The sequence below is a fragment of the Schistocerca americana genome, chromosome 2 (assembly GCF_021461395.2).
Source record: "Schistocerca americana isolate TAMUIC-IGC-003095 chromosome 2, iqSchAmer2.1, whole genome shotgun sequence".
Taxonomy (NCBI): domain Eukaryota; kingdom Metazoa; phylum Arthropoda; class Insecta; order Orthoptera; family Acrididae; genus Schistocerca; species Schistocerca americana.
In genome coordinates, this window is record NC_060120.1 from 258043483 (window position 1) to 258066829 (window position 23347).

General features: G+C 44.9%; 1 protein-coding gene across 1 annotated transcript in view; it reads right to left on the reverse strand.

Moving 5' to 3' along the window:
• LOC124593940 (sodium channel protein Nach-like) overlaps window positions 1-21147 on the reverse strand; it is a 273902-nt gene extending 252755 nt beyond the window's left edge. Inside the window, exon 1 of the mRNA XM_047132290.1 lies at window positions 21097-21147. The gene's annotated coding sequence lies outside the window, so the exon portion shown is untranslated. The remainder of the gene's footprint in view (window positions 1-21096) is intronic.
• Between the last annotated feature and the right edge of the window lie 2200 nt (window positions 21148-23347).

Sequence of the window (23347 nt, forward strand, 5' to 3'; positions counted from 1 at the left end):
GAATCCGCAAATCCCCCCCCCCCCTTCCCAGAGGGGTAATGGAGAATGGGGATAGGTGCAGCCCCTCAACCAGACGCTCAGTCAGTTCATTACCCGGGATACCCATGTGGCCAGGAACCCAAAGGAAATCAACCAAGATCAGCCAGAAGGTTTTGGACGTCAGAGACCAAGGCATGGTGGGAAAATTTCAAAGTGATGGCCTTAAGTCTACTCATTGAGTCTGTACATAACAAAACTTGGGTGAGTGAGAACTGTCTAATGAAGCAGAGGGCCCAATAGACGGCCATTAATTCTGCAGTAAAAACACCACACATGGCCAGCAAGAGATAGTGTTCCATGCCAACAGAAAACGTGACGGCATATCCCACATGACTGGTGGATTTAGAAACATCAGCATAAGAAATAGCATCCTGAAACTCCCATAAGGGACATTCGGAACAAACAATGGAACACTATTGGAGTGACGGAGGCTTCTGGATCCCGGAAGAGATCCATCTGAATCTGGGGCCAAGGAACTAACCAAGGGAGTGGTGGTCAGGAGAGAAAGTGGGGAAGAGGAATGGGAGGGGAGATGGCTAATCACGGCAGAGAAAAACACGGTGGAGCCCAAGCAGTAAATGTGGGTGACAGCCCAGAGCCATGAAAAGAATAAAATAGGATGGCTGAGAAGGGAAATAGCAGATAATGATGGCATAGGAAACCAGGAGATGGGACCGCTGAATCGAAAGGGGAGGGAACCCAGTGTCAACCAGGAGACTATCAAGAGGGCTACTGAGAAAGGCACCAGTGGTTAAAAGAGTAGCACAATGGTGAGCTGGGTCCAAGAGGAGCAGCATGGAAGGCGCAGCTGATGTGTAAACTTGACAACCATAGTCAAAACAAGGCAGAATAGTGGCCAGTAAAGGTGGAGAAGGAATGAACAATCTGCACCCAAAGAGGTGTGGGCATGGTAGCGAAGGACCTTGCATTTACGGAAACAGCCAACCTTCAAATGATGGATATGGGGCAACCAAATAAGCTTGTTGTCAAAAAGAAGGGCCAAGAAACGGAACTGGAAACGGAACTGGTGGATCACAGTCATGTGTTAGGCATCAAGGTAGAGCTCTGGATCAGGATGGACCATAGGACACCGACATAAATGCACCACTCTCGACTTAAAGGGAGAGACTTGAAAACCATGTGAGAGCACCCACATGGAAGTACACCAGATAGCACCCTGGAGCTATCGTGCCACAGAGGCCATCGAGTGGGAGCTAGCTCAAATACAGAGGTCATCCACATATAGAGCAGTGGTAACCAATGACCCAGTAGAGATCACAAGTCCATTAATACCAATGATAAAAAGGAAGACAATACGGAGCCCTGTGGTATGCCATTCTCCTGTGCCCACAGAGCTGAGAACTCTGAATGACCAGTGTGACAGGAACTGGCGAATAAAAATCAGGAGCGGGCCCTGAAGACCCCACTCATGGAGCATAAGAACTATGTGATATGCCGAGTTGTGTCGTAGGCTTTACAAAGAAAGAAGAAAACTCCGACAAGATGGCGGCACTGAGAAAATGCCTGCCGAACTGCAGTTTCCAATTGAAGCATCTGATCGATCAGAGACTGTTCCTCCTAAAACCCGCACTGATAGGGAGATAAAAGGTTCTGAGATTCAAGGACCAACTGAGATGATGAACTACTATCCATTCCAGTGACTTGCATCAGATATTAGTCAGGCCAATTGGCCAGTAACTGTCAAGTGACGACGGATTCATGCCAGGCTTAAGGGAGGAACCACTATACTATGTCTCCATTGGAAGGAAAAAAAATGCCTTGGAGGTTAATAATGTCAAACACTTGGAGGATATACTGTCATTGTTGAGGACTAATGCGTTGAAACAGTTGGTTATGGATTGAATCAGCTTCAGGAGCTGAATCGTTGGAAGAACAGAAGGCCAGAAGAAGCTCCCACTCAGTAAAAGGTTCATTGTAGAATGCCACCAGGTGGCAAGGGGTAAAACATAAGTGGGAAGCTTTAACCCACTGTTTCCAGAGAAGGAAGGTCGCTGGATAGGAGGATGATGCTGATGACATCGTAAAATGAGTCATGAGGTGTTCCACAAGAACTGATGGATCTCTACAAAGGCCACCCAGAAGGGCAAGGCTCGGAATGGAAGACTGCCGCTGACAACGTTAGAGAGTGCAGAGTGTAACTCGTACCCATGGTGAAGGAACAGAGGAACCTAGAGGGCAGACAAAGCGTTCCCACCACACCTGCTTGCTTTGTTTGAGTAAGAAATGGGCTTTCACATGAAGACATTTAAAGGTAATGCTGCTTTAGATGTTGCAAGGCATAACGATGATCAATGAGAGCAGTGGCAATGATAGCAGTGGCAATGATTGTGCTCCACCACAGAACCAGCCAATGGCGAACAGGGTCTGTCAAGCAAGGAATGGCAATGCTGGCAGTGCAGATTGTCTTACTGGACAGATCACAAACGACTTCATCAATACAACCTGACAAAGAAGGTGTAAACACGATCTGGGAGATATATAGAGGCCAAACAGCATGATGGATAGCCCAGAGGGGTAACCTGGTCATCAGGAGATGGAAAGGGAATGAGAGAATGAATGGGAAGTGGGTACTATCACAGAGGTCGTGATGACTAGCGTAAGGAAGGAAGACGGGGAGGGTAATAGAGCAAAATATCAATGACAAAGTGCCATATATGGCACTAAAAAGAGAGGGGAACCATCATTAAGAAGGCACAGGTCGTGGTCTGCAAGAAAATTGGTCAATGAAGAGCCAATGGCTAGATGAAAAAGCATGGCCCCACAGAGGGTGAAGGAAATTAAAATCCCCAAGGAGGAGAAACGACTAGTTGGAAAAGCATGGCCCCACTAAGGGTGAAGGGCATTAAGATCACCAAGGTGGAGGAAGGGAGGGGATAATTGTTTAAGGAGGCAGTTAGGGCAGAAGATGTAGGTGCCCTGTCAGAAGGGAGATACAGATTGCAAACTGTAATAGCAGAGTCCAAGTGGGCCTGGGGATGGCAGCTGTTTCCAATTTGGTACGAAGTGGGATCCATGTACTAACAACATCCATATGGATCAACGTGCAAACGCCATCAGAAGCCGTCAAAAGGCCAACCCAGTTCTGACAGAAAGCACAGAGCCAATGAAGGGTTCGTAAGCGAGCATCAGTAAAATGAGATTCTTGGAGAACAGCACAAGCTGCCGAGTAAAAGGCAATAAGGGATTGCAATTCTGTGAGATGACAGAGTTATCCATTACAGTTCCATTTAAGAAGCACGAAGTGGGTATCCAAATGGGAAGCGAATGGGCTGGAGCCAGTCCCACCACCGGATCATCATCTATCACCAGCAAGGATAGGGTGACATCCATAAATAAGAGGTCAGACTCAGGTTGCGAGGGGTAGAGATAGCATCTCAGGTGCCACCAGGGGGCGTTGTCCTGGGACTTTTGTTTCTTCTTGTTCTCTTTTACAGATTGAGGAGTGCAGCACATGGAGGGAGAGCTGAGGTCTGCAAGATCTGGAACCAAAAGAGAACAGGTGACTTTGGGGCACACAACTGTGTATCCCATGGCCGAGTTGTGGTAGCAGCCCTCCAGCCTGGGAGATGCCTCGGGAGGTGTCCTGGGAGGGAGCCTCATCACTGGCAGGTGCTGAAGAAGAGGAACACTTCTTTGGGTGTGGAGGGGGAGCAATACCTGGAGGGGAGGGTACAGGAACTGCAGGAAGGAAGAGGGAGAGGAGAAGGGGACAGGACTGGGGTAAGGAAGAGGGAGGAGGGGGGAAAGGACGTAACAGAGGCAAAAACAGGTGTCACTGACATAAGGTGAAACCGGTCATAGTTCTGAAGAGCCTCAGTGTAGGATAAACAATCAAGGGACTTATACTCCTGTATCTTCTTTTATTTCTTATAAGCTGGGCAATCTGGTGAGCTTGGAGAGTGATAGTCATGACAACACAAATGGGTAGTGGAACACAGGAGCTACCCTAATGGAGTGGTTGTCCACATTCACCACATAGGTGGTCCACCATACATAAGGTAGACATGTGTCTGAAATGCAAGCACCGAAAACATCTCATAGGTGCCAGGATGTATAGCTTCGTGTTACACCAGTAACACATAGCGTTGACCTACTTCAGGAGGGTATTAGCCTCAAAAGCCAGGATAAAGGAGCCAGTGATTGTCCTTACGATCCTTCTGCACGTGCTGAACAAATGAATCCCCCATTGTACAAAAATGGGTCGGAGTTTGTCGTCAGTTTGAAGGATGAGATCCCTGTGAAAAATAACTCCCTGAATCACATTCAAAGACTGGTGAGGAGTAATGGGCACTGGGACATCGCAAAGGTGATCACAGGCATGAAGAGCTGCAGATTAGTTTGCAGAAGAAGTTTTGATCAACAGTGAACCCGACCACATCTTACTGAGAGACTCCACTTCACCAAACTTGTCTTCGATATTTTCCACAAAAAATTACGGCTCTGTGGCAGGGCGTGTGTCCCCAGCCATACAAGTGTAGATCTGGTTGCTGGAAAAGTGTTTCACCCCATACCCACGAGCCTGAACCTTCTCCCATGGTGCAGCCAGGGAAGGGAAGGCCACAGGGTCATAAGAAGTAGCATTCAATGATCCTTTACCAATCGAAGAGATTCACATAGATGAACGGCCAGTTTTTTGAAGTGTCATATGTTTCATACGCAAAGCATCCACCCTGATACCACCCACTCTGATCAGGGTCTCTCCTCACTGGCGCGACCCAGCCACAGCAAGGTCTGTCTGCTACAGCAGCCGTTGACGGGAATTCTGATGCTCCAGAATGACCAGCAACCACTCCTAGGCATGGATGGGGAGCCAACTGCTAGGGTATCAGAAGTGTGAACCCTGTGTTGGCAGGGGGGTCTCAGCCAGATGTGTACATAACAACCCCACCACACAGACTGGCTACACATGCTGGTGACATAGTGGGGCAGAGGGGGCTACAGCAGAGAAGACAGAGGGGAAAAAAGGTGGGAGAGGTATGCACAACATAGATGCTAGGGAGGAAGTTCTTCCCCAAACGGTTCATTGGTAGGATACAAGGAATCAGCCATTTGCCTATAAAAGACAGTGCTTGTGAAATGCTTATACGGCCCATACTTCACTAATTCTTGGTTGCATGGGACCGGAATCAGGTCGGATTTATGGGGTACGAAGAACAGCAGTGTGAATGGTCACAGGCTTGACCAACCGGCAAGAGATTTTAACCAAAACTTTGAAATATCAAAACATGCATACACTCGAAATACACTCCTGGAAATGGAAAAAAGAACACATTGACACCGGTGTGTCAGACCCACCATACTTGCTCCGGACACTGTGAGAGGGCTGTACAAGCAATGATCACACGCACGGCACAGCGGACACACCAGGAACCGCGGTGTTGGCCGTCGAATGGCGCTAGCTGCGCAGCATTTGTGCACCGCCGCCGTCAGTGTCAGCCAGTTTGCCGTGGCATACGGAGCTCCATCGCAGTCTTTAACACTGGTAGCATGCCGCGACAGCGTGGACGTGAACCGTATGTGCAGTTGACGGACTTTGAGCGAGGGCGTATAGTGAGCATGCGGGAGGCCGGGTGGACGTACCGCCGAATTGCTCAACACGTGGGGCGTGAGGTCTCCACAGTACATCGATGTTGTCGCCAGTGGTCGGCGGAAGGTGCACGTGCCCGTCGACCTGGGACCGGACCGCAGCGACGCACGGATGCACGCCAAGACCGTAGGATCCTACGCAGTGCCGTAGGGGACCGCACCGCCACTTCCCAGCAAATTAGGGACACTGTTGCTTCTGGGGTATCGGCGAGGACCATTCGCAACCGTCTCCATGAAGCTGGGCTACGGTCCCGCACACCGTTAGGCCGTCTTCCGCTCACGCCCCAACATCGTGCAGCCCGCCTCCAGTGGTGTCGCGACAGGCGTGAATGGAGGGACAAAAGGAGACGTGTCGTCTTCAGCGATGAGAGTCGCTTCTGCCTTGGTGCCAATGATGGTCGTATGCGTGTTTGGCGCCGTGCAGGTGAGCGCCACAATCAGGACTGCATACGACCGAGGCACACAGGGCCAACACCCGGCATCATGGTGTGGGGAGCGATCTCCTACACTGGCCGTACACCACTGGTGATCGTCGAGGGGACACTGAATAGTGCACGGTACATCCAAACCGTCATCGAACCCATCGTTCTACCATTCCTAGACCGGCAAGGGAACTTGCTGTTCCAACAGGACAATGCACGTCCGCATGTATCCCGTGCCACCCAACGTGCTCTAGAAGGTGTAAGTCAACTACCCTGGCCAGCAAGATCTCCGGATCTGTCCCCCATTGAGCATGTTTGGGACTGGATGAAGCGTCGTCTCACGCGGTCTGCACGTCCAGCACGAACGCTGGTCCAACTGAGGCGCCAGGTGGAAATGGCATGGCAAGCCGTTCCACAGGACTACATCCAGCATCTCTACGATCGTCTCCATGGGAGAATAGCAGCCTGCATTGCTGCGAAAGGTGGATATACACTGTACTAGTGCCGACATTGTGCATGCTCTGTTGCCTGCGTCTATGTGCCTGTGGTTCTGTCAGTGTGATCATGTGATGTATCTGACCCCAGGAATGTGTCAATAAAGTTTCCCCTTCCTGGGACAATGAATTCACGGTGTTCTTATTTCAATTTCCAGGAGTGTACATGTCCAAATCTATGAGAGGAATAATAAATATTAAAACCAATTTCGATCAATTGTCACGAGGGAAGTATTAATTCACGTCTTCACGACGTTGCGTGCACTGTTCCACAGATTTACTCTGTGTGACGTCGGGAGGCGAGAGCAGCTGACACAGGTTTCTGAAGACGTGAAGTACTATTTCTCTCAAAATAACAGTTGTCTAACGACAAGGTCATTGAAACTGCTTGCAACAATTATCATTTATTGCGATTTGAACTGCATTATAAGTAAAAATTTAATGCACAACAAAATTAACTTCAAGCACAAACTGAAATCATTATACAAGGGCTATCCACAAAGTACATTACGTTTTGGAATTAAAAATAAATAAAGTATTGGAAATTTTTTTAATTATATACGGATGAAACCCACATTTAATTACTACTTTTCTACATAGTTGCCATTTAAATTAAGGCACTTACCGTAGCGATGGACGAGCTTGGAAATTCCTTCGTCGTAAAATTCGGCCGCCTGCGCCTTCAACCACGTGGTTACCTCTTTTGGGACAGAAAAGGTGTGATTTTTGTGGATTTCCTGGAAAGAGGCACTACAATAAACTCTCACAGGTATTGCCAAACTCTGCACAACCTCAGAAGAGCAATACAAAACAAGCGCAGGGGAAAGTTTGGCTCAAAGATCTTGCTGATTCACGACAACGCCCGGGCCCACACGGCAAATGCCACTCGTGAAGTTCTCGGATCTTTTAAGTGGGAGTTGTTTCCTCATCCGCCGTACAGTCCCGACCTGGCTCCGAACGACTTCCACTTATTCCCAGCAATGAAGAAGTGGTCGGCTATGCAGCGTTTTGATGACGACGCACAGCTTCAAGAAGAGGTAACCACGTGGTTGAAGGCGCAGGCGGCCGAATTTTACGACGAAGGAATTTCCAAGCTCGTCCATCGCTACGATAAGTGCCTTAATTTAAATGGCAACTATCTAGAAAAGTAGTATTTAAGTGTGGCTTTCATCTGTATATAATAAAAAAATTCCAATACTTTATTTATTTTTAATTCCAAAACGTGATGTATTTTGTGGATAGCCCTCGTATTTGCTTGACAACTGCTTCTACTCAATACAATTTTAAAAAATGTGTGTGTGTGTGTGTGTGTGTGTGTGTGTGTGTGTGTGTGTGTGTGTGTGTGTGGATTTGTTTGACTACAGTTGAATGTAATCACTGTGCGTAAAAAAGAATTAGTGGTAGAAAAGACTACTGTAAAAGACTATCGTAAAAATGGTCAGTAAGTTGTCATATTTTTCGTTGTTAGTGGGCATTATGAGTGTAAACTAAAGCGTTCGACATTAGAGCGACAGACCGCATTTATAATCCATTGACGAGCAAACAACTAACAGCTAACAGCGAATAACTCCAGGGAATGCTGACCGATAACATCGAAAACCACCAACATCTCGACAAGTAACAGTTACTGTCATTTTAGGGCCTTATCCAGTTCGTGTCTTGAAAATGTCAGAGGTTTATTTACGGCAATATCGAACTTCTGACGAGTTTATCCAGCTGCATTCTCGCATGTTATTAGAACATGCAAGATGGTGGGAAAAGCTTAACTTCTTCTTGGGCAATATGTTGAGCATTATAGTCTGCATAATTAAAAAGATACGAAATCCTAATCAAAAAGGATAGGAAGTTCTCATTATTATGCATGCAACTATTAAGTTGATAATCACATTTTTTAAATCATGAACCTTTCAAAATGGTTCAAATGGCTCTGAGCACCATGGGACTTAACGTCTGAGGTCATCAGTCCCCTAGAACTTAGAACTACTTAAACCTAACTAACCTAAGGACATCACACACACACATGCCCGACGCAGGAATCGAACCTGCGACCATAGCAGTCGCGCGGTTCCGGACTGAAACGCCTAGAACCGCTCGGCCACAGCGGCCGGCCACGAATCTTTAAAAGTCTACATCTTAATACCATCATCACTTCTATTTGAGTCTGTTTCTAACAATCTGATTGTAAATTTACGATGACAGGGTCAAGGCTTATATCCATCATCACTTCCCTGTCAAGTTCTTTCGTAAGCTTACTACATCATTCCGCACAGCCTGTACCCACGCTACAGGTGGGATGTTCTCTATTGTCTCATGCCCAAGCAAAGCAGTGTATGTTATCTTGAATGTGTTTCTTCTCCTACATAGCCTTAAAAACCCTTTGCCCAAATTAATGCCATGGGGCTACACTGGAAGTGACACGTGGGTAAACGCAAAACTGTGTGACCCCATTCATGTGCAAGGAAGTCAACTTTGTACATCTCGTCACATGACTTGTATATATTAACGAGCTGCAGGAGATCTGCACGAGTCTGGGTTATAGTGTGCTTAATATTTTTATTTTTAAGTCGGGGAAAAATATCCGCCTTTCTGGTGTTTGTACATGGTGTTTTCTCTGTAACAATTGAATTATAACTCAAGACAAGGTATGACAAGAATTGTGGATCACGTCACGAAACCGACAGCGTTCATTTCCCAATGGTAGTCACTGCTGTTTTTCTTATACGTAAATACAAGTTTATTCTCATAAACAAAACCAGAAGAGTCAGCATGCAGAATAATTATCCGAAAACCTATTCCAAACTTTAAAACCGCCAGTACCATCACTCATTTTCCACCAGATCTTCCTGGATTGATTCTAACTGACCCATGTTTCATCAAGGTAATATCCTGAATCTTTATATGGGATATAGTTCGTGCTGCATCTATGGCACTTTTTCTTCTTAACATATCTGGAACCAACGTCTTTTAGAATTCTTTACATTGACGAAGCACTTGCCACTGAAGCCTGTATAACTGTAACAAGTTTTTGTGATGTTGGGCATTCATCATTCACATGGAACACTTTAAAACATCGTTATTAAAACTATCCATGTATGTTACAGGTTCCTTGCGATTTCGATGCTTTCTAGGCGACATGAAACCAACTTTTTGTACGGTCCCTACAGCTCTGACGCTTTCGGTTACAGTTCTCTTGTCGACATCACATGGTTCTGGAGTCCGTTCTTGTGTTTTCAAATGTCAACAGAAGGAGACCTGCTTTCAGATTCACGTTTGAAAAAGTTATAAATGCGGTAAATAACCTCCGTCACCTGCTTGTGAAGTACTTCACCTTTTCTGCTGTCACCTGGCTTTTTTTTTAATCAATCGCACTTAAACATTTGCAGATACACATCACAGTTACACTGCTGCAAGAAAAAAGAGGAAACAAAAAGAAATTGACAGTTGAATGAATAATTCGGTTGTCGCAAAGTACGACAGCAGTGTAGTGTGTAGGAGATCAAGTAAACTGGGTTCAAAGTCTGCGTAAACCGAATTTAAATCGAGTTGGGACGAAAAAAGTATAAAAAACTGAGATAACATTCAACATAAGCTCTCTTTCGCGTCTGAGCAGAATACAATTCATTTTAGTTAACCAACCCGAGATTAGTGGTTTTCCAATCGATGATTATGTATATATTATCACGAGCTTGATAGTCGCTGTATAGGGCGCAATTCTTGGTCTTCCGGCGTGTAATTTTCAAGAAAGACTTGTGATAATGTTCTTCAGTTCGTGTGCGTTAATGAAGGTACAGATATATTACACGGATAAACTCGGGTTCGATCGGTGCGAAAGCGGCGATGATTCCCAAACTAGCACGAAACAAACCGCAACTTAGCGTCGCTCGCCATGCCACGTGTTCAACTCAAGTTAGTAACAGCCCAATCGAAGTTAGCCTGTTTCATAAACTGAGTTGACCCTAAGCTTCTTCAAACCGAGTTCACAGGAAAAACTAAATTAACGTTCGACGTCGTTTGCCACGTTCATGCCTGCTCGGGTTGTCTCTTAACATACGGTAACCAAACCGAGTTGGTATAAAAATTCTTCTAGCGTCCACTTTAGTCGTTAGCGTCTGCGCAGTTTGCCTACCTATTTGACTGCTATTTCGTTTCTTATACGTATCGGCGATCAAAATGAAAACATTTTTTTTATTGTCTGACATCCAAATATCCATTGTCAAAGTAACACATTCCATCTATTGCAATTTATTTCTTACAAACTATACACTCAATATTATTATAAATCTTCTAACATATTAGTAAATTTTTTTATTGAGGGCAGTTTATAGTCGGCGATTTTGTAGACAAGTCATCTGCCAAAAGCACAAATGGCTACTGCGCTTTAACCCAAAAATTTAAGTGTTTATAATATACTGTCCCTTTTCACAATGAATGTAATCTCTATATATAAAAGGCAAGGTCCCGACTGACTGACTCACTCTTTCATTCACTCACTCACTCACTCACCATCGTCCAATGCAAATCACTAAGGATAGAAACTTGAAATTTTCAGAGGGTGTTGAACTTATACAGAAGGCATCGTTGAAGAAGGGATTTTTCGAAACTCCATCCTTAAGGGGTAAGATAGGGGATGAAAGGTTTTTTGAAAACATGTCGCTATTACGGCAATTTTCAAGCTAGAGCTTCGAAAATGGGAATTCTGTTTCTCGGTCAGAAATAAATAAACAAGGGTTTCCGCATTTTTTTAAAATTTAGCTCCTATGGGGTTAAATACTGGTTGAAAGGTTTTTTTAAAAAAATAAATCATTACTTAAAAAGTACTAAAGTATTTTTAAAACTTTATCTATGAAAATTGGTATTTGACTTTTTGGTTAGGAATAAAAAATACTTGTTTCAGTGTTTTTGGAAATTCAATCCCTAAAGGGAGGCGGGGTTCTAGAAATATTTGATTGTAAAAGCATTTTTAAAGCTAAATATATGAAAATTTGAATTAGGCTTCTCTGTTAGATATAAAAAGAATACACATTTCACTGTTTTTGTATAAGGAACCCCCTAAGGGGGTGAAATATCGGGGTGAAATGATTTATGAAAAATTTCATCGTGAAACCATTTTTAAAGCTACGTCTATGGCAATTGGTATTTTGCTTCTCAGTTACAAATGAAAGAAACATGTGTTTCACTGTTATTGGAAATTCAGCCCCTATGGGGGTGGAGCAAAGCCAGACTGGTTCAACGACTCATCATTACCCACCCCAACCCGCTAAGGATAAGAACTTGAAAAGTGGAGATCGTATGAATGTTATACTGTAGGCATCATTTAAGAAGAGATTGTTCGAAATTTCGCTCCTGAATAGGGTGAAATAGGGGATGAAAGACTTTTTGTAAATATGTTGCTATTAAGGCAATTTTGAAGCTAGAACTACCAAACATAGTATATAGTTTCTCTGTCAGAAATAAAATAAATATGTGTTTCAGCATTTTTGGAAATTCAACCACTAAGGGGGTAAAATAGAGGATGAAAATTTTTAAGAAAACATCTCGGTATATTAAATTTTTTAAGGGCAAAACTACGAAAACTGGTATTTCACTTCTCAGTTAGATGTAAAGAAACATGTGTCGGGGGCGAGGGGCGGGGGTGAAGTTTCTACGGAAATACCACCACAAGAACGCAAAAAAACCTTTGGACTCCAGTTACCAGAATCGCTTTTTGGTCAGAATTACATTCGGCAAATACCACGCTTCTATGACCTCATTTAGCATGAAAAGTTTAGGTGAAGCAATTTGTGAACAACATAGAAATTCGATTAAAGGAAAACAGAAACAAAAAAATCTGTGCAACCCATACAGTCTACGTGAACAGAGCAGTGGGTGCTAAGCTAGTATTCAATATTTTCAAGTTGAGGGTCTTAGTTACACATCCACTTTAAAAAGTCAACAACAAGTAACGAATTTTGTTTTTCTTAACCTTTTTTAAGGTGGACATAAAGTACAACATTCTCTGGTAATGCACGTTATGGAAAATGTGTTTATATTGCTAAGGTTAACGAATGCCACACTACAGGATGAAATTTGAATATACTCATGAGCCACTTTGAATTCCGTGTAAGATTTGGACGGCAATCGGACAATCTTAACCGCCTGGAAAATTGCACCTACCATGCATTTCACGAATTTCGACCAAACAAATCATAATAGGATACTGCACTTTTAAAGGTCACAGTGAGTGACATCCCATTCTTTAGGCATAGACTCAACTCGGGTTCGGTTGGCGTGACAGCGGTAAACTTCCCACGGAACGAAGTCGGTAGCGGTAGCCGCCAGACACCATGTGAACACTACTAGAGTTAGCAACAGCCTAAATCAGGTTGACCTGAAATCCCCTCAACCCGATTTAATCCGGTTTGGTAACTCGAGTAGACCCATCTCTAGCTGTCCCCCACCGTAGCTAGTGGATGCCAGCACGGTAGCTCAGCTTGTTCGATCAGAGGGTCAGCTGCCCTCTGTAATAAAAAACTGAGTTAATGATTCAACGATAACTTCAACAAGCGACATGGGACGTCCGCCCGGAGCAAATAGAAGGAACAATAAAGGACAAAATGAGACAAAAAAGTGGACAGCGCGCCGATGTATCATGCTGGGGGGCCTGGGTTCGATTACCTGCTGGGTTGGAGGTTTTCTCCGCTCAGGGACTGGGTGTTTGTGTCGTCTTCATCATCATCATCATCATCATCATCATCACTTCATCCGTATCGACACACAAATCGCCGAAGTGGCGTCGCCTGAAAAGATTTGCACCAGGCGATCAGGTCTACCTGTCGGGAGGCCCTAGCATTTTAAAAAATCTACAGACTTTCCCCTTTCAATTGATATGTAATTTATTCAGTTCAGAAGAATACAATGTTTTTAAAATACACAGGGCGAGTCAAAGGTCCTTGGACACCTTCATAAGTTGGAAGATTAAAGGGAAAATTGAGTTGTGATGATGGAAACATAGGTTGGACGTGGGGCCGCAACTTCTGGAGTGAATGTCATTCATGGCCGCCATCTTGAAATCCGCCGTTTTGGTTTCAAGTCATTTTTTTTTAAATGGGAAGGGGGGTGTATGACACATCAAATAACGCTCGCTTGAACTCTGGAATTGAGTGGTATAATTTGGTTTTGTCTATCTTGTACAGTTTAGAAGTTATTAATGCTCAAAGTTACTGTACCGTGATACCGACTCATGTCTCTCTTTGTTCCAGTTGATCTAAAATGGGTCTGACACGTGAACAGAAGATCGAAATCATCCTTACATCAGGTGAATGCAACTATCGAACAATAGCAGCTGACTAAAACAGAGGGCACCCAGACAGAGAACCGGTATCGCACAGCACGGTGGTTCACGCGGTCACCAAATTCCAGGAGACGGCCTCTGTTCATGATAGGGCACGTAGTGCGCGACCAAGGATTGCCACCAATGAGGAAACTGCAACTGCGGTTGTTGTTGCGTCCTTTGTGAAAAGTCCTAAGCATGTGGATAAGCCAAACCTCCATTATCCGGATATTGCACACCAATAAGTGGCATCCTTACAAGCTGCAGCTGCAACATCGACTTAACGAGGATGACCCTGATCGCCGGTTGGAGTTCTGCCTGTGGGCTACTGAACAACACGAACTTGATCCTTCGTTTTCCTGTTCAGCGCAGAGGCGTATTTCACTTTGCACGGGGAGGTTAATCGACATAATTGTCGATACTGGAGTGACGCAAATCCGAACTGGGTTGCCCCAATTCGAGAACATAGTCCAGCGAAGGTGATGGTGTGGTGTGGCGTATGGGACACCCGCATCATTGGGCCATTTTTCATTTACAACACCTTAACTGCACCACAATATCTGATGCTGCTGCAGGACCTTGTGTTCCCTTCCACACTGAACACTGACAGCATTTTCCCATATTATTTTCAGCACGATGGAGCCCCTCCACACTATGGTATTGGTGTCCGTAAATGGTTGAAGGAACAACTGCCTGGGAAGTGGATTGGTCTCCGTGGTCCCGTGGAGTGGCCGCACAGATCCCCTGACTTAATGCCCCTTGGTTTTTATCTATGGGGACATCTTAAGCAGACAGTGTATGCTGAGAGCATCCGTGATTTGAGACACCTGGAGGAACGCATTCAACACACCTGCGACCAAATTGCAGGAGACACTCTCCTCTGTGTGCAGTCAGAGTGATTGTGGCGACTGCAGTTGTGCATTGCACGGGATGGACAACACGTAGAACATGTTATGTAGCAGTCGGTAGGAAGGTAATTTCCCAACTTTGAACATTAATAACGTCTAAACTGTACAGGATAGACAAAAACAAATTACACCACTAAATTCCAGAGCTCAAGCGAGTGTTATTTGATGTGTCATACACCCCCCTTCCCATTAAAAAAATGACTTGAATCCAAAATGGCGGAATTCAAGATGGCGGCCATGAATGACATTGACTCCAAAAGTTGTGGCCCCGCTTCATACCTATATTCCCATCACCACACTTCAATTTTCCTTTTAATCTTCCAACTTATGAAGGTGTCCAAGGACTTTAGACTCGCCCTGTATTTGAATTACACTCCTGGAAATTGAAATAAGAACACCATGAATTCATTGTCCCAGGAAGGGGAAACTTTATTGACACATTCCTGGGGTCAGATACATCACATGATCACACTGACAGAACCACAGGCACATAGACACAGGCAACAGAGCATGCACAATGTCGGCACTAGTACAGTGTATATCCACCTTTCGCAGCAATGCAGGCTGCTATTCTCCCATGGAGACGATCGTAGAGATGCTGGATGTAGTCCTGTGGAACGGCTTGCCATGCCATTTCCACCTGGCGCCTCAGTTGGACCAGCGTTCGTGCTGGACGTGCAGACCGCGTGAGACGACGCTTCATCCAGTCCCAAACATGCTCAATGGGGGACAGATCCGGAGATCTTGCTGGCCAGGGTAGTTGACTTACACCTTCTAGAGCACGTTGGGTGGCACGGGATACATGCGGACGTGCATTGTCCTGTTGGAACAGCAAGTTCCCTTGCCGGTCTAGGAATGGTAGAACGATGGGTTCGATGACGGTTTGGATGTACCGTGCACTATTCAGTGTCCCCTCGACGATCACCAGTGGTGTACGGCCAGTGTAGGAGATCGCTCCCCACACCATGATGCCGAGTGTTGGCCCTGTGTGCCTCGGTCGTATGCAGTCCTGATTGTGGCGCTCACCTGCACGGCGCCAAACACGCATACGACCATCATTGGCACCAAGGCAGAAGCGACTCTCATCGCTGAAGACGACACGTCTCCATTCGTCCCTCCATTCACGCCTGTCGCGACACCACTGGAGGCGGGCTGCACGATGTTGGGGCGTGAGCGGAAGACGGCCTAACGGTGTGCGGGACCGTAGCCCAACTTCATGGAGACGGTTGCGAATGGTCCTCGCCGATACCCCAGGAGCAACAGTGTCCCTAATTTGCTGGGAAGTGGCGGTGCGGTCCCCTACGGCACTGCGTAGGATCCTACGGTCTTGGCGTGCATCCGTGCGTCGCTGCGGTCCGGTCCCAGGTCGACGGGCACGTGCACCTTCCGCCGACCACTGGCGACAACATCGATGTACTGTGGAGACCTCACGCCCCACGTGTTGAGCAATTCGGCGGTACGTCCACCCGGCCTCCCGCATGCCCACTATACGCCCTCGCTCAAAGTCCGTCAACTGCACATACGGTTCACGTCCACGCTGTCGCGGCATGCTACCAGTGTTAAAGACTGCGATGGAGCTCCGTATGCCACGGCAAACTGGCTGACACTGACGGCGGCGGTGCACAAATGCTGCGCAGCTAGTGCCATTCGACGGCCAACACTGCGGTTCCTGGTGTGTCCGCTGTGCCGTGCGTGTGATCATTGCTTGTACAGCCCTCTCGCAGTGTCCGGAGCAAGTATGGTGGGTCTGACACACCGGTGTCAATGTGTTCTTTTTTCCATTTCCAGGAGTGTATGTTCTACACGGGCGTGACCCACAGTGGCATTGTTAAACTGCTATCAACTGCTGTGTTCTTGTAGTGTACACTCATAAACATTGTCAGTCTAATGCGGTAATGGAGGTGATGGAACCTATTTCCAGAGACTCATCAGCACCTGAACTGTTGAAAAAGTGTGATAATGGAAAAGCTCAAAACCTCAATGACAGTGTTAATAGTGTTGTACGGTCGAGAATCCCCGAGACTGTTTGTTGGAGTAGAAGCACTTCACTTTGGTATGTATGATGTTGTTGCTACTATCAATGATGGCAACGTTGAAACGTGCAAAGTATTTTGAAGTATGGTAACACGATACGAACGATACTTGCTTTAGACGAGGAATGTCTTCGAGCTGCCGACGGAGCTATAAATAGCCTAGAAATACTAGCTAGAGAAAAGAGGAGGAGGACAAAGAGGAAGCTGGAGGAGGAGTTTGCAGAAGATGGAGATAATCTATCCCATGGACCTGGAATGTGCTAAAAATGTAATCCAAACTTTGTCGCTCGATTGCTAAAAGTTTTATTTTTTCATACAAATTACATGTTTTCTCAGGACCTATCAAACCAATTTGCTTCAGATTTTCAGGAAATGTTACACAGTCCCCTCTGCATAACACACCATTTTTCCAAAAATATGTATATTGTTGAATTTATAAACAAAAATGGCACAAAAAGTAGCGAATTTTCATTACAATAGAAAAAATTAATCTCTAACAACTGATTTCAAATTTAAAAAAATTCAATGTTAAGTTGAAGCCAATAATAAATAACCTGTAAATATTTCAACTTCTTAACTCAAATACATTATGAGAAAACACGTAATTTATGAGTGCTATTTTAACATTGGAAAATAGGTCTTCCCGGAGCCCTTTAATACGAAATCTCAGGTGGCACTCGCAGAAGTATTACCTGCTTAAGTGACACTTCCGTCGGATCAGAAATCGCTTGATTTGTTGACATATTCATGCTCGAGAGTTTTACCTATAACTTATGTATTATATCTGCAGAAATGACTCAAAGCCAAGATTGCTTACATACTGTTTACTGGATAACCGGTTTCAACACACTAAAGTTGCCATCATCAGATCTAAATGTAGCTTAACATTTATAATCCATTTCGATATAAAAAAACATGAGTCAAACTAGCTGATATAAAATCATTGTCACAAAAAACTAAAAACTAACTGCTCTCATAGTCATTCTTTTCTATCAGATACGTAAAACCGAAGTCACAAGATAAAACTGTTTGGTACATGACCGCTGCTCAACTAACATGTACCAAATAGTTTCTTGGTAATGTCAATACATATTCGTCTAATATTTTTTCTGTTTTTTTTTTTTTTAATTTTTGTGTTTGGTCACGATTTTTATTCATTATTAATAATGCGACAACAGTGCCGATTGCTTTCGTTTCTAAGAATAGCTGCACTTCTGTAACAAGTATTTGCAGCGAGTTTCTAAAATAAAATTGCCCCAGTGACTTGAAGAAGTAAAATTGAGTAAATGTTTGTGTAATGTAAATACCTCAGCAAGTGTGTACAGAAGTTTGCTAGTGGACGCAAGCCTTTTGTAATATGGGGACACTTGACTTGGGGCGCTCGGAGATAAATAAATATCTTTCACGTAGTGAGGATTTTCTCCGTTTTGGCAGCACTAGCGTAATTGTCAAGTTATCGTGGCCAAATAGTAGACTTAACGCAAACTAAGACACTGCTTCACCAGACTTAACGGTTGGAAAGACATTTTCAAGAGTTTTATTTCGTAATTATATAATTTAGAATTTGTAATGCTGATAATTCGTATACTACACTCCTGGAAATGGAAAAAAGAACACATTGACACCGGTGTGTCAGACCCACCATACTTGCTCCGGACACTGCGAGAGGGCTGTACAAGCAATGATCACACGCACGGCACAGCGGACACACCAGGAACCGCGTGTTGGCCGTCGAATGGCGCTAGCTGCGCAGCATTTGTGCACCGCCGCCGTCAGTGTCAGCCAGTTTGCCGTGGCATACGGAGCTCCATCGCAGTCTTTAACACTGGTAGCATGCCGCGACAGCGTGGACGTGAACCGTATGTGCAGTTGACGGACTTTGAGCGAGGGCGTATAGTGGGCATGCGGGAGGCCGGGTGGACGTACCGCCGAATTGCTCAACACGTGGGGCGTGAGGTCTCCACAGTACATCGATGTTGTCGCCAGTGGTCGGCGGAAGGTGCACGTGCCCGTCGACCTGGGACCGGACCGCAGCGACGCACGGATGCACGCCAAGACCGTAGGATCCTACGCAGTGCCGTAGGGGACCGCACCGCCACTTCCCAGCAAATTAGGGACACTGTTGCTCCTGGGGTATCGGCGAGGACCATTCGCAACCGTCTCCATGAAGCTGGGCTACGGTCCCGCACTCCGTTAGGCCGTCTTCCGCTCACGCCCCAACATCGTGCAGCCCGCCTCCAGTGGTGTCGCGACAGGCGTGAGTGGAGGGACGAATGGAGACGTGTCGTCTTCAGCGATGAGAGTCGCTTCTGCCTTGGTGCCAATGATGGTCGTATGCGTGTTTGGCGCCGTGCAGGTGAGCGCCACAATCAGGACTGCATACGACCGAGGCACACAGGGCCAACACCCGGCATCATGGTGTGGGGAGCGATCTCCTACACTGGCCGTACACCACTGGTGATCGTCGAGGGGACACTGAATAGTGCACGGTACATCCAAACCGTCATCGAACCCATCGTTCTACCATTCCTAGACCGGCAAGGGAACTTGCTGTTCCAACAGGACAATGCACGTCCGCATGTATCCCGTGCCACCCAACGTGCTCTAGAAGGTGTAAGTCAACTACCCTGGCCAGCAAGATCTCCGCATCTGTCCCCCATTGAGCATGTTTGGGACTGGATGAAGCGTCGTCTCACGCGGTCTGCACGTCCAGCATGAACGCTGGTCCAACTGAGGCGCCAGGTGGAAATGGCATGGCAAGCCGTTCCACAGGACTACATCCAGCATCTCTACGATCGTCTCCATGGGAGAATAGCAGCCTGCATTGCTGCGAAAGGTGGATATACACTGTACTAGTGCCGACATTGTGCATGCTCTGTTGCCTGTGTCTATGTGCCTGTGGTTCTGTCAGTGTGATCATGTGATGTATCTGACCCCAGGAATGTGTCAATAAAGTTTCCCCTTCCTGGGACAATGAATTCACGGTGTTCTTATTTCAATTTCCAGGAGTGTATTTAGTACTTTATGTCGGTGACAAACTTCATTAAACGATATTTTTGTCTTCAGCAGAGAAGATGGTTTTCTAGAGAACATTTATAATGGTTGATCGTGTTGTTCCATCACACGTTCTATGAATTCTGTTACTAACATGACCGCTTTAGGATCGCAATGGGGCCCACATTCAGCTATATCTACTCATTATTTTTAAACGTGTCGTTTTACTTCAGTAAAAAAAGTAAAGGTAACGTCCAATAAAATTTTATATCACTAATTTAAGCACTAGTTTGCCTTTTACGAATAATAACTCTGTCCTTCATGAAAAAAAACTTAATTATAATTTTGCTGTGACTTTTCATTTAGATTGTGTGTACACTGTAACTACCCAACTCAGAATGTTCCAACTCTTGTTTTCACTAACAATAAATAAGTTCCGGTTTATAATCGCTGCCCGAATGACCGGTACGCAGAAATTTTGTTGCCCGGCGTTCTCAGAACTGATTTTTACAGACCATCTCGAAATTGATTATAAACTATTACAGGGCACATAAAAGGTAAAATGCATCGTATTATAAACTTATTAAGTTTGAGCCTTTTAACAGCACACAGCGTAGGACTGTGTCATACAGTGAAGAGTTACCACACGCCGATTAGGTAAGCGTAAAGCCTACTTAGCGAAGGAAGCTGCAAACCTAAAACAGTGCAAGGAGCCTCAAAGCAGCACTATGTCGGGTAGATTGTCACTAACTAATAGTTCTGATTGTTCGACTGTTTGGCATAGAATCCTATGGCGTTAGTTGCAAGAAAATATCAACAGTAACTTCTAGACGAGCTTTATTAACAATCCAAAGCAAATAGTCTATATCAACATTTCGAAATAGGTAAACAAAACTTTTGTGCCAATTTGTAAAAAGTAAAATGAGGGTTAATGAAGTGAATTTACGACAGCTGCATTCCTCAAGTATCCAAAAATTCACAATGTTATCTTTGTTTCCAGTGCTACACGAACATGCCCACATAGTTTTAAACATATTTATTATTTTCAATTTGAAATTTCTAACAGTTAATTTTCCACCAAAAACTGGGCAGCACGTCTACAGGGCACATGGCAGCTCGCGGCCAGTAGCATGTACTATTTGGAGAAAACGATTCTGGTTACTCATGAAGGGTCGAAATGTATCGTAAGCCACGGTGGCTGACAAAACATCTCTACAGTTCTGCGTTATTAATGTAATGCCAGAAATTCTCCTAATGTAAGTTCCAACTAACTTAGTAACGTAGACTTACAATATTATTAGGCGAGATGTATGCATGTGGCTTGCAGTGCCAGGTTCGGAGAATCCGCTACAACTGCCCAGGCGGCACTCGACGCGAGCATCGGGTACGAAGTCAATATTGGCCGCCGGACGGTGCTCAGATGTTATCGCTGATGCTTCTCTGCGCTGGTTAGTACTGTACATCAGTACTGTGGCTCGTGCGTGGCAGCCGAGGTCACGGAAAGAGAGTTATTGCTTGCGGAAGTTCCTGTCCCTTTCTGTTGGCGCGAGTGCGTAGCGTCATCAGTAAATTCCACACATCAACAAAAGTTTTGCATCACCCCTTATTTAGAAATTCATGTACAAAAAAGAAAAATTGGCTGTAAGACATGTGTTTGTATTCGTTTGCAATATGCCCAAATCAACAAATTAAAAAAAAAAAAAAGTAACCACAAAATCGTCTGTTTCACATAAAGGGGGGGGGGGGGGGGGGGTCACAGCAATCATAAGCAAGTTGGTGGCGTTGTTGCATACCATGAATGAGATAATCAGCTCTGGTCCAAACTGTCCCACTCTTCAATGACGATTCTGTTTAAGGCGTTATCGACGTGCAAAAGCAGCCCGTTTCAGTTGATACCACAAATTTCGGTTGGGTTCATGTCTCGGATAGGGGCAAGCAGTTCCATTCTAGTGATCCTAGCATGCTGAAGGAACGTGTTCATGAGAAAAGTACGATAACCAAGCGAGTTATTATCCATCCATCAAGATGAAATTATCACCAAGTTGTTGGCGATGCAGTTCCTCTATTGACTGCAGAATCTCGTCCGTGTATCGTAGAGCAGTGAGATTTGCTCTCAGCAGCAACAAGAGGTGTATGGTGACCCCCATAACGCCACCCCAGAACATTGCTCCGCCACCAAAATGTTGCACATGCGAAACACAGTGTTGGAGGCGTTCAGAGTTACCAAATTGTCTCCAAATACGTTGCATGCGATTATCAAGCTAAAAACAGATCCGTTTCGTTTCTAAACAACGTTCGACGCCAATTCTGGGGTGCCCATACTGCATGATTTGCCCATTGTCCATTGGGCTGCGGTGTCTGACTTTGTGTTCGCCATGGTAGTTGGGAATGGAGATTAGCATCATGCAGTCGTCTCCTAACAGTTTGATGCAATACATGACGTCTTGTAGCCTCTTAGTATGCCGAATTCATTTCTGGAGCACTCAACACATAGTTCCTTTGACTCAAAAGTTGTAAACAGCAATCATCTTGTGCACTTGTCGAATGTGGATGGCATGCGTTGTACATCCTCAACACTACTTGTCAATTGGAACCGATTCCATGTCCACACCACGTCACTTTGACTCTGGTGCACACATTGAGCAACTTCACTGACACACAAGTCTTCTATGCATGACGAGATGATGCGGACCCAATTGGTGGTTGCGATAGCCCTTCGTGGCAGGGATGTTCCTCTGCTACTCCACATACTCCCTACTGGCACTTCACTTTCAGCTGAAATGCTGCAGTCCCTCGAGTGCAGATCTACCTAAAAGCAGCGCTGATGGTAACTGTGTGTATGTTTACAAACAATGGTGGTGGTAGTAGTAGTAGTAGTAGTAGTAGTAGTTTATTCATCCAGGGACGATTTATATTGCATAGATTTCATCAGAAAATACATGGTATATAAAAATAAACAAATACACACACACACACACACACACACACACACACACACACACACACACACACACACACATACTTATAAGGATGTACGGTATCCTACAAATACAAGGGTGCACAGTACCCCACACAATCCTACTTTACAAACTGTACACACAACTTTGATTAATTACATAAACTATATTTTTAATGGATGACTTAGTTAAGTTTAAATAAAAACCCACTTTAGTTGTAGTACTTGTGTTCAAAGTACTAATTCGGATAATAACAAACATTTAACAGAAAATACTGTTGACACTGAGGACGCCATGTAGTATCAACATAGTACATGAATGTAATTCCTTGCTACTGGGTTGTTGAAGGTATTTGTTTACACTGTAACAGCAGATGGCCATTAAGAACTTTAATATTGTTTTCTTAAATGTAGACAATTTTTTCATTTCTTTTTTTATGCGCTGGAAATTTGTTATACAATTTTGTATCTTGAATGTTCATTTGCTTCTGTGCAAAAGCCTTGTTTGCTCTTTTTACATGGCTATCATAGCAACTCTTTGTATTATATGAATGCAGATCTTAGTTGGTTTCGAAATTTTCAATG